At 38.4% G+C, this 12,698-nt stretch overlaps 1 protein-coding gene across 3 annotated transcripts in view; it reads left to right on the top strand.

Moving 5' to 3' along the window:
- LOC100242391 (extra-large guanine nucleotide-binding protein 3) overlaps positions 1-12,698 on the top strand; it is a 49,994-nt gene that overhangs the window by 8,750 nt on the left and 28,546 nt on the right. The gene's annotated exons all lie outside the window — the stretch shown is intronic.

Raw genomic sequence — 12,698 nt, forward strand, 5'->3', positions numbered from 1 at the left:
CTCCAATTCTGATTAGGTAATAGATGACTTACCCATTGCTCTTAGGAAGCAACCTTGTTCATGTACTCTCCATCCTATCTCGAAATTTGTGTCTTATAATGCTCTTTCCTCAAAGTGTTGTGCTTTTACGACTAACCTTGATAGAATCCAGATTCCTAAAAACGTTCAAGAAGCCTTAGAGATTCCAGAATGGAGAGAGGCAGTGATGGAAGAAATAAGGGCATTGGAAAAAAATGGGACTTGGGAAGTGATGACTTTGCCGAGAGGGAAGAAACTAGTGGGCTGTAAATGGGTATTCACAGTGAAATATAAGGCAGATGGCACAGTCGAACAATACAAAGCCCGCCTGGTTGCAAAGGGGTTCACTCAGACCTATGACATCGACTATACTGAGACATTTGCACTAGTGGCAAAGCTGAACACTATACAAGTTCTCTTATCCTTGGCAGCAAACCTGGACTGGCCACTCCATCAGTTTGATATCAAGAATGACTTTCTGAATGGTGAGCTGGAAGAAGAAGTGTTTATGATGCTACCACCAGGGTTTTGTTAGGAAGAAGAAGAAACCAAGGTATGCAAATTGAAGAAATCTCTGTATGGTCTTAAGCAATCTCCGAGAGCATGGTTCGATAGATTTGCAAGGGTGATTAAGAACCAAGGATACCAACAGGGACAATTGGATCATACCATGTTCTTCAAACAGTCCAACGATGGAAGGATGACCATCCTAATCGTGTATGTTGATGCACTAGAGATAACATAGGAGAAGTGGAGAGGTTGAAGGTCTTAGCCACAAAGTTTGAGGTAAAAGATATGGGTCAAATTTGGTATTTCCTAGGAATGAAGGTCACCAGATCAAGGAAAGGAATTAGTATCTCCTAGAGAAAGTATGTACTTGACTTGCTGACTGAGACTAGTATGCTTGGTTGCAAGCCAAGCGATACCCCTATCAAAGCAAGAAAAAGGATGGAAAGCGACGGAAAACCCTTGGATAGAGAGAGATATCGGCGACTACTAGGTAGATTGATCTACCTTTCTCACATTAGGCTAGACATTGCTTTCTCTGTAAGCGTGGTTAGCCAGTACATGCATTCACCAAAGGAAAGTCACCTGGAAGCAGTGTATAAGATCCTCAGATATCTAAAGGGTTCTATAGGGAGAGGACTATTCTTTAAGAAGGGTGATAGTAAGAAGGTAAAGATCTATTCAGATGCGGATTGAGCGGGATTAGCAGAAGATAGAAGGTCTTCTACCGGCTACTATACCTATGTTTAGGGAAATCTAGTAACATGGAGAAGTAAGAAGCAGAGTGCAGTAGCCAGAAGTAGTGCTGAGGCTGAATTCAGAGTAGTTGCATAAGGTATGTGTGAAGGACTATGGTTGCAGAAACTGTTGGAAGAACTACACATTACTCTATTGTGACAACAAAGCCGTCATTAGTATTTCTCATAATCCTGTTCAGCATGACAAGACCAAACATATAGAAGTGGAGAGACTCTTTATAAAGGAGAAAATTGAGAAGGGGATGATTTGCATGACTTATATCCCTACAAGGGAACAATTGGCAGATATATTCACCAAGGGGTTACAGAAATCTAGCTTTGAAGATTTTATTTGCAAGTTGGACATGATTAATATCTATGATCCAACTTGAGGGGGAGTATGGAAATCCCGTATGATTTGGGGGGTGATTTGTAGGATATTGTGGTAGAAGATTGAGGCCCCAATTAGATATGATATTTAGGCTAAATGTTTGGTTTGATTTTTATATTTCCATATGTTGCTCTCTATGTATATATTAAATAGGGACCTGATTATGTAAAATATACACGATTGAATATACAATTGTATGATTCTTAGTTTCTACAATTTCACATCCCTATCTAAAGTTATTGAAAGAGGAATGCCATGCAGGCGAACAATTTCACAAAAAAAAAAAATAGCCACATAAGAAGCGTCCGAAGTCTTTTTACAAGGAAGGAAGTGAACCATCTTAGAAAAGTGGTCAACTACAATCAAAACAGAATCAACTCCACTTTCATGGGCTAATTTTGATAGCCCAAATGGCATCTGTAGCCATTCATAAAGGCCATCTTTAGTCTTGAAAGCCATCTTCCACTCATCTCCTGGTCGAATACGAATTTTATGACAGCCACTTCGTAAATCAAGTTTGGTAAACACCACAAGACCTTCTAACTTGTCAAGCATGTCATTAAGATGTGGGATAGGAAAGTGACACTTGACTGTTATTTTGTTGATAGCACGACTGTCCACACATATGCACCAACTACTGTCCTTCTTTGGGGTGAGTAAAGCTGGGATTGCACAAGGACTCATGCTCTCACAAATCAAGCTTTTATCAAGCAACTCGTTAAGTTGTCGTTGCAACTTTTCATGCTCAGTTAGGCTCATACGATAATGTGGCAAGTTAGGCAAACTAGCTCTAGGTACTAAGTCGATATGGTGTTGAATATTTTGCATAGGAGGTAACTCATTAAGTAATTCATTGGGATATAAATCAGGAAAATCAGCAAGTACCTCTTGAACCTTGGTGGGGATATCAATAGTTGCTTCAAATTGGTCCTTAACCACCAATGCTACAACAAAATTTGGCTCCTTGACTTGCTTAAAGAAATCTAGGCCCATTATGTTGGTGAATAGCGACTTATCTTTGTTAGTAACCGAATTGTTTTCTGACGATTGAGACCGTGGCATCAAAACAATCTTCTTGTCAAACCACCAAAAAACAAAAGTATTATCTCGACCCTTATAAGTGGCATCAACATCATAGCGCCACGACCTCCCCAATAAAATATGACAAGCGTCCATATCCACCATGTTACATACGATCTCATCTTTGTAATACTTTCCGATCAACAAAGGAACTTTGCAAACTTTTAGCACTTGAACTTTTGGGCCCTTCTTAATCCATGTAATCTTGTACGAAGAAGGGTGTTTCTCATTCTTCTTAGTACTTTCACCAAAGCCTTGGAAACAACATTCTCGTTACTTCCTTTGTCAATGATCACGTTGGACACTCTATTATGAATGGTGCATCGAGTTCGGAATATTTTATGTTGTTGAGAGTTGTCCGACTTTTTTGGGGTAAGCAAAAGTCGTTGGACAGCGCACACCACTTCTTCTCCCACAACTCCTTCTGCAAACTCAGCACCCTCGTAGGTATCTTGTCCAATAACATGTTCCTCTTCGCTGCCACCTTCTTCCACAAAGTTAATAGATCGTCTATTCGGGCAATTGTTTGAAAGATGGCCTAGCTGGTTGCACTGGAAACACTTCCCTAGATTTGGACGCACATAAGGGTCATTATTGATTCGTTGTTGTTGCTGGTTTTGGCTTTGAGTATTAGATCGAATAAGGGCTGAAGTTCCACTTTAATTTTGTGTCGAATTTTGAATTGAAGGGGTATCTTTATTGCTGTTATCATTGCTGCCTGAAGTTGTTGACCCCTTTGGAGTAGAAGAAGCTTCTTGGGATGGTCGACGAAAGTTATCCTGAGTGCGCACCGTGGACCTATTGATTTGACTTTTCACTTTCATTGCCAAATAATTGCATCTATCATGGTACAAACCCCTTGAAGAGCCAGTCGATCTTAAAAGACTAGCTTTAGGCCCTTAATATAACGAACTATTAATTGATCCTCCGTCTTAGGCAAATTAACTCAGACATTTAATCGATAAAATTCCTCTGTGTATTCGCTCATAGTCCGGTTAGCTTGCCGACAATTTTGATATTGTTAGTATAAAAATTATTCATAATCTGGAGGGAGAAATCGTCCTTGTAATAACCGTTTCATCTTAAGCCAAGTATGAACACGTTGTTTTCCTTGTTGTTGACAACTATATTGAAGTTGTTCCCACCATGCAAAAGCTCCGCCTTTCAACTTATATGCCACAAGCTTTACTTGATTTTTCTTTTGAAATATTCAAATAGTAAAAGAAGTTTTCGATAGTATGGACCCAATCGAGAAAATCTTCTATGTGTAGTCAATCGTCAAAACTTGGTAAATCCATCTTCATTTTAAATTCTTGGTTATTTTGACCCTGATTGTTAGCTCAATAATTGAAACGAGAATCATCTTCTTCTCCAAATGAATAATCCAACTTTCGTTGCTGCCTTTGTTGAATATTCCTTCGTTGTGGAAGTTGAAAATCATCACCATCTCGAAAAGGTGGACAAAACTCATCTTGTTCATAAAAAACCCCTTGTTGGATGTTGTTGTTATCACGGCGCCTAGGAGCTCCTTGATTCCCACACTCATACACTCGTAATGGATAGGGCTTGCGAAAATTGGGATTTGCGGTTGGATTTGTGCGAATCACACCTCCGCCATTGATTTTCGAACCAATCTGTGGCTGGTGTTGGTCATCGTAGCCATCCTCTTGCCAGTCGCTACATTGCTCTAGTCGTCGCTTCATGGGTTCATGTTTCCTTTCGATAGTCAATCCAACCACCATCTACGTGAGGTTGCGAAGAGTCTCGTCGTTGCTCAATTTTTTTAAACCATCGTTTGTCGTCGATGGTTCGTTTTCCACTAGAATCATCTTCAGCCATCAGATCGACGTAAAAATCCTTGCTTTGATACCAATTTTGGTGCAGTGGAAGGATTGTTTCGAAATGAAACAAAAGAAACACTCAATAACAAACACAAAGATCACAATAGGATCTGAAAATTAGGGAATAATTTTGAAAAATATATTGAACTCTAAGAAAAACAATGAGCCTTTAAATGATGTTTGTAATGTAAAAATGAAGGAAATAATTGAAATAGGAAACTAGAAATAGGAAACCAAGGTAATTGGAAATTAGGAAAACTAGGAAAGAAATAGGAAACTAATGATGAACCTACAATAGAAACTAATAATGTAGAAAATAGAAACTAACCTAAAATGAAAACTAACCTAAAATAGAAACTAATAATGTAGGAAACTAAAAATAGAAACTAATGTAAATACTAAATAGAAACTAAGGATGTAGGAAACTAAAAATAGAAACTAATGGAAATAGAAACTAATGATGTAGGGAACTAAAAATAGAAACTAATGGAAATAGAAACTAATGATGTAGGAAGCTAAAAATAGAAACTAATGATGATTGTGTGTTGCATCAACATGCTTCGTGCGATCATGGTGAACTGGATTGTAGGCAATGCTAATCGCAACTTTGTTATCACAAAAAACCTTCATAGGTTTCTTACTTGGTATCTTGAATTCTTCCAACATTCTTTGAAGCCAGATCAGCTCACATGTTCCTTGTGCTAATGCTCTATATTCAGCTTCTATACCTCTTAACGTGTTACAACTTGATTGGTTAGCGGTGTGTAACTAGAGTGTTTGCTTGTTCTCTCTTTGCATTTTCTTATATTTGATTACTTGTAGTCTTGTTTTTCTTTGGTGGGAGGATTCCTCATCCTTCTATTGTACCTTCTTTTTATCAATATATTCCTTTGTTGTTTCCTATCAAAAAAAAAAAAAATACTACTTCGGACCATAACATTTTGCTTCTTGCTCCTCCATGTGGCTAGGTTTCCCCATACAAAAGTGCAGTATCCTGTTGTTGACTTTCTATCATCAATAAAACTTGCCCAGTTTGCATCTATATAAGCCTCCACACCCCCTTCTCATTTTTGCCAAAGAATGTCCCTTTTCCAGGTGTAGTCTTCAGGTATCTCAATATTCTATGCACAACATCTAGATGTTCTTGAAATGGATCATGCTTATACTAACTAACTAAACTCATTGCAAAAGCTATGTTAGGTCTTGTGTAAGCAAGGTATATTAGTTTTCCAACCAATCTCTAGTATCTCCCCCTATCTATGGGATTGCCTGCCTTCATTCTTAGCTTGCCATTCCATTCTATAGGTCTCTCAGATGGTTTGCAACCAAGCATGCCTGTTTCCTTAAATAAGTCAATTATGTATTTCTTCTGGGATATAGAAACCCCTTTTTTTTTGTTCTAGCCACTTCCATGCCTAAGAAGTACTGTAGTTGACCTAGATCCTTAATCTCAAATTCTTGTGCTAAGAATCCTTTTAGTTGTCCTAATTCCTCTAAGTCATCTCCCGTAAGTATATTATCATCTACATACACTATTAGAATCGCCACTTTCCCATTTTGAGAGTGCTTGAAGAATAATGCATGATCTGTCTAGCCCTAATTGTACCCATATCTTTTTACAAACTTTGTGAAGCAATCAAATCAAGCTCTTGGTGTCTGTTTCAGTGCATAGAGAGATTTCTTCAACCTACATACTTTTTTACCTTCATAACCCCCATCAAATCCCAAGGGTAAGTCCATATACGCTTCCTCATCAAGTTCCCCATTAAGGAAAGTATTCTTCAAATAGAACTAGGGTATCTCATTTGCAATTTGCCGATGACACCATCTTCTTTTCTAACACTAGGGAGGAAGACTTGCAGACTCTCAAGAGTCTTTTGTTAGCATTTGGGCATATTTCTGGACTTAAGGTCAATTTAGACAAGAGTAATATTTATGGCATCAATTTGGATCATGCTCATATTTCAAGATTGGCTGAGACACTTGGATGCAAGGCTTCTGGCTGGCCTATACTATATCTGGGTCTTCCTTTGGGCGGGAACCCCAGGGCAGGTGGTTTTTGGGATCCTGTGATTGAGAGAATTTCAAGAAGATTAGATGGTTGGCAAAAGGCATACCTATCCTTCGGCGGGAGGATAACTCTCATCCAATCTTGCCTTACCCATATGCCCTGTTACTATCTTTCTTTATTTAAGTTACCCGCTTCAGTTGCTGCAAAAATCGAGAGGTTGCAGAGGGATTTTTTATGGTCAGGGATTGGGGAAGGTAAAAAGGATCATCTAGTCAGGTGGGATGTCGTGTGTAAACCGAAGGAAAGAGGGGGTTTGGGTTTTGGGAATATTTCTCTAAGAAATCTCGCTCTTTTAGGGAAGTGGTTGTGGAGGTACCCTAGAGAGGGTTCAGCTCTATGGCATCAGGTCATACTAAGCATCTATGGTTCACACTCCAATGGTTGGGATGCTAACACAATAGTCAGATGGTCACATCGTTGTCCTTGGAAGGCTATTTCTCAAGTCTTTCAAGAGTTTTCCTCGTTTACTCGATTTGTGGTAGGAAATGGGGAAAGAATTCGCTTCTGGGAAGATTTGTGGTGGGGGGACCAACCTTTGGGATCCCAATATCCAAGTCTATTTAGAGTAGTCTTGGATAAAAACATACCTATTTCTTCAGTTCTTGGTCCTACTCGTCCTTTCTCTTGGAATTTAAATTTCCGTCGTAACTTGTCAGATTCTGAGATTGAGGACTTAGAAGGCCTCATGCGCTCTCTTGATGGAGTGTATTTATCTCCTTCGGTTCCAGATGCCAGATCGTGGCCCTTGTCTTCTTCAGGGCTTTTTTCAGTTAAATCTTTCTTTCTAGCTTTATCCCAATTTTTTGGTCCTCCTCAGGTTTTTCCTTCTAAATTCGTTTGGAATTCTCAAATTCCTTTCAAAGTGCAGTCCTTCATCTGGTTAGTGGCACACAAGAAGGTGAATACTAATGACAAGCTACAAGTGAGAAGACCCTACAAAGCCCTTAGTCCGGATATTTGTATTCTGTGCATGAAGCATGGGGAATCAGCTGATCATATTTTTCTTCATTGCTCCTTGACGATTGGGTTATGGCACAGGTTATTTCAGTTAGCTAAGATGGATTGGGTTCCCCCGAGAAGCATCCTTGACATGATGTACATCAAATTCAATGGATTTGGTTCGTCTAAGAGGGGGATAGCCTTGTGGCAAGCTGCAAACATCGCTCTTATTCGGATTGTGTGGAGGGAAAGGAATGCGAGGATTTTTGAGGATAAAGCAAGGAATTCAGAGGCTCTATGGGACTCTATTGTTTTCCTTGCTTCTCTTTGGGCCTATTGTTCCAAGGTTTTTAAGGGGACTCCCCTTAATGCGTTACTTCTTGATTGGATAGCTGTATGTACTCCATAAGGAGTGGTCTTTTTAGAGTGTTGCTCGTTTTTCAGTGTATTTTTCTATAGTTTAGCTGTCTTTGGCAGGAGGATTCCTCATCCTTCTTTTGTACTTTTTTTCTATCAATAAATCTTTGTGTCGTTTCCAATCAAAAAAAGTATTCTTCACCTCCATTTGATGAAGTGGCTAATCAAGGTCTGCAGCTAGTGATAACAGTACTCTAATGGTATTGAGCTTAGCAACTGGAGCAAAGGTCTCATTGTAATCCACATCAAAGGCTTGGGTAAAACCTTTGGCCACTAGTCGAGCCTTGTATCTTTCTATATTGCCATCTGATTTATACTTGATGTTGAAAACCCATTTGCAGCCCACTGCTTATTTCCCTTTTGGTAGCTCCACAATATCCCATGTATCATTCTTTTTAAGGCTTGCATCTCTTCCATAACTGTAGCTTTCCACTCGGGAATTTTTAGAGCTTCATGAATGCTATTAGGAACTTCTGCGGTTATAATTTTTTCACTTAAAAGCCTGATATGATGAAGATAGGTTGCTGTAGGATAGATAGTTGGATATCAGATAATTCGTACATGATCTAATACCTTTCCTTACTGCAATTGGCATGTCCAAGTCCAAGTCCAAGTCATTTTGTTGTTGCAACATATCTTCTTGTTGATTGCCCGGGAAACCTAAGACTCCTTCACACCCTGAGACTCCTTCAGATTTGGGATTTGTTTCCAGTTCAGTCTCTTGGTAGTGCTCTTGGAGTGTGACAACAAGTACTTTCTGAGGAGCCTGATGCTTTGCCTTTCGCGAATAAACACGGAGCTTATGTTGGTGATTAAGCATGGGCAGATCTCCTCCTATTCCTAGCTCTGTTTCTGTATTTTCCATAGTTGTTATTGGCATAATTGATTCAGTTGGAGGTTTGGACAAATTTGGTGACCCGGTTGAGATTGGAAGAGGAATAGTTGAGAAATCCCAAAGACAATCTTCACTTAATTTCTCCCCTTGAAGAGAAGGATTTGGATAGTATGGTTGGTTCTCAAAGAAAGTAGCATCCATGATGACAAATAGTTTTCTAGTTTTAGGACAGTAGCACTTGTATCCTTTTTGGCATGGTGAATATTTGAGGAAAAGGCATTTTGTGGCTCGAGGATCAAGCTTGGTATTAGTGGAGGCATGAGCAAAGACGATGCAACCAAGGGTTTTTATGGGAGGATTTTGGATTAATCGTGTGTGAGGATAGGTTTGGAGTAGGATTTGTAAGGGAGTTTGAAATTGGAGAACCCTAGATGGAAGACGGTTTAGAAGATAAGAGGTAGTGAGGATGGCTTCTCCCCAAAATAACTTAGGGACATTATTTATGAATGTTATGGCACGGGCAACTTCTAATAAATGTCTATTTTTTCGTTCAACTATGCCATTCTGTCATGGGTTTCCAACACAAGTGCTTTAATGAACAATTCCATTATTCTTAAGGTAGGTCCCAAGGATAGAGTTGAAGTATTCACAACCATTATTTGTGTGTAGAATTTGTATGTGGGTTTGAAACTAAGTTTTGATCATTTGGTGAAAAAATTGGGAGGTGGACTTGGCATAAGATTTTTCCTTGAGTAGGTAGACCCAACATAGGCATGTGTGATCATCAATAAAGGTCATAAACCATCTAGCTCCTATGATATTATTTACTTTTGAAGGTCCCCAAATGTCACTATGAATCATTGAAAACGGTTTTGACATTCTATAAAGTCAGATGGGATAATTAACTCATGTATGCTTGGCTAATTGACATATTTCACACTAAAATAAATTTAGATCTTTATTTTGATAACGAGGGAAATAGTCTTTTTAGATAAGAAAAGCTAGGATGCCCTAATCTTTTATGCCATAATATAATCTTATCTGAAATAGAAATGAGAATCAGAATAGATCCACTACTTAGAGCTTGAGCTTGTTTATTCACGACTTGTTTATGATCCTCTAAGTAGTACAAACCATCACGTTCCTTAGCACAGCCAATCGTCCTCCTCGAATGCAAATCCTGAAACTCACAATAAGAAGTATAAAATTTAGCCACACACTGCAACTCCCTAGTTAATTTGCTAATTGAAACCACATTGCGATTGAGACTAGGAACATGGAGGACTGAGTGTAGTGTTATATTAAGTGAAACGGATACTGTTCCTTTGCCAACTACAAATGACAGGGAGCCATTAGCCATTCAAATCTTAAAAGTCCTAGGGCATAGTGTATAATTAGTAAACAGGTCATGGCTACCCGTCATGTAGTTGGATGCACCAGGGTCAATAATCCATGACTCAAAAATTGCTGATTTTGTGGTCAGAGCAGATGAGGAGCTACCTTTTTGGGCTATAGAACAAGAGGGAGTAGGACTAGGTTGAGTATTGTGTTGCTGGAATTGTGCCTGCATGAAAAGTTGTTGCAGTTCTGCCATTTGCTCAGTGGTAAAAGTAGAATGTCCCTACGGCTTGTTGTCCTCTACTGTGGCCTGGTATCCTCGTCCATCACCTTGCTTTCTTGGTTGCCAATTTGTTGGTTTCCCATGTAATTTCCAACAATTTTCTCAACTATGATTAGATCGCTGACAATGATCACACCATAGATGATTATTTCGTCGACCTCCATGCTGGTCAGGAGTCGAATGCTGCTCACCAGAATTTTGCCGCTGCCCTTCATAATTTGGATGCTGCTCTCCAGAGGCTGAACCACTACGTTTTGTGACAAGAGCAGAGTTTTGAAGCAAGAATTCGGCTGATGGATCCTTAGAGGTTTTGAGCATTTCTCGCCTTCTACTTTCTTCCCGTCTAACTTCAGCAAAGGTATCTTGAATCCCTTGCCAGGGTTTTGTTCCCAAAATACATCCACAGATCTCATCTAGGTCTTTGTTAAGACCATGGAGAAAAGCAAACAACCTTTCTTTCTCCAGTTTCTTGGTATATTTTAATGCTATAATCAAGGCAAGCCCCAGTGTTATCATTAAATAAATCCAACTCCTGCCACAAACCAATCAAGGTATTGTAATAATCTGTCACTGTGGAATCACCTTGCTTCTTCTCCTTGAGTTCAAACTGTGGTTCAAAGAGTTGAGAAACATTGCCAAGATCTGAGTACATAACCTTGGTAGTGTCCCAAATCTCTTTTGCTGTCTTGTAAGAGAGATAATTCCACCCTATTTTAGGTTCCATCGAGTTTACCAGCCAAGTCATCACCATGGAATTCTCGGATTCCCATGTGAGATAACCCTGTTCAGTTGCTGCTGGTTTTTGAATTTCCCCTGTTAAGTAGCCTAGTCATCCCTTGTTACGAATAGCGAGAAGGACATATTGGGACCAATCCAAATAATTGGTCCCATTTAATTTATGTTGGGTAATCTGCAGGGTGTGAGATTCAACAATATTGCTGGTAGAAACAGAGTTGGATGGTTGGGCAATTGTCTCAGAGGATACTCTAGAGGTTCCATCATGAGCATGGCCAGTCATTGCTATTTTAACCATGGATAATAACCTTTTTTTAGAAAATCAGAGAGTGCTCTGATACCATATTGAGTTGAATTTATTTATTTTATTCGACCTTGTTTTTTCACTGCATCAAACTCTAATTTATAGAGTTACAACATATGTAAAACAGAAGTCAGAGATAACCTCTTGGTTGACCTGAAATCTAGGAATAGAACAATAAATTTAAAAATAAACAACCTGATTAGATAAGATAGTTGCTTAACAAACAAATCTAATATGATCTTATATTAAATAACACAAATTTAAACTAACTAAAAAAAGAGTAGTCTTTCAACAGAAACTCTAGACTCTCACTAAGGCCTTCTAGGAGTCTCACCTAGAAGAAAATCAATGGAGTCTCACTATTGAGGATTGTAACACTTGCATGAAGAAAATATAATATATTAATATCAATCAATTCATTCTTTGATTTACATCGATTAGCCTTATCTATAAACTCCTCTAAGAAATCCAAAGTCTACTAAGATTCTAATAACCTATCATGATTCTAATTCTTATTATAACATTCAAAGTCTACTAGGATTCTGATAACTTATTATGACTCTAATTCTAATTATCTTATATAACCTAATTAGCTAGTCCTAATTTGTCTCTAACAAATATTAATCTTACTTTACTTCCAACTAATAATAATTAATTTAATTCCAACTATATTAATCCTAATTTAATTCTAAGTAATATTAATCCTACTTTAATTACAACTAATATGAATTCCCTTTCTTGATGTATATCTTAGAGATTCATCCTCATTATATTTTCTTTGCACTGATTTGTCATTGCACAAACTGTGACATATTGATGGTTGAATATGAGTTTCTTTATTGATCTATCACTCTAAAATTTAGAAGTTGTAAAATAATTTTTTTTTTCAAACTTTGAGTGGTTTATAAAAAGTTCACGAAACATAGCAGCGATGCAATTTAATCTTGCAAACTGCTTGTCTCACGTTAATTGAGGAGAAGACGAGGAATTTACAAACTCTTTGGGATCTCATTCATTTCTACTCCTCCTTTTGAACTTCTTTCTCCACAACGTTTAAGGGGCATTCCTCGCATTGTGATCCAGATCAATTGGTATTCGATATGTAGACCAAAAGGTTTGGGGTAGCAAGGAGAGGAGCATTCCTCTCATTGAGCATTTCTCTCATTGAGTTGTTTTTTGTATATTCCCACGTGGTACCATGT

This window comes from Vitis vinifera, chromosome 17 (genome assembly GCF_030704535.1).
Source record: "Vitis vinifera cultivar Pinot Noir 40024 chromosome 17, ASM3070453v1".
In the NCBI taxonomy this organism is placed as follows: Eukaryota; Viridiplantae; Streptophyta; class Magnoliopsida; order Vitales; family Vitaceae; genus Vitis; species Vitis vinifera.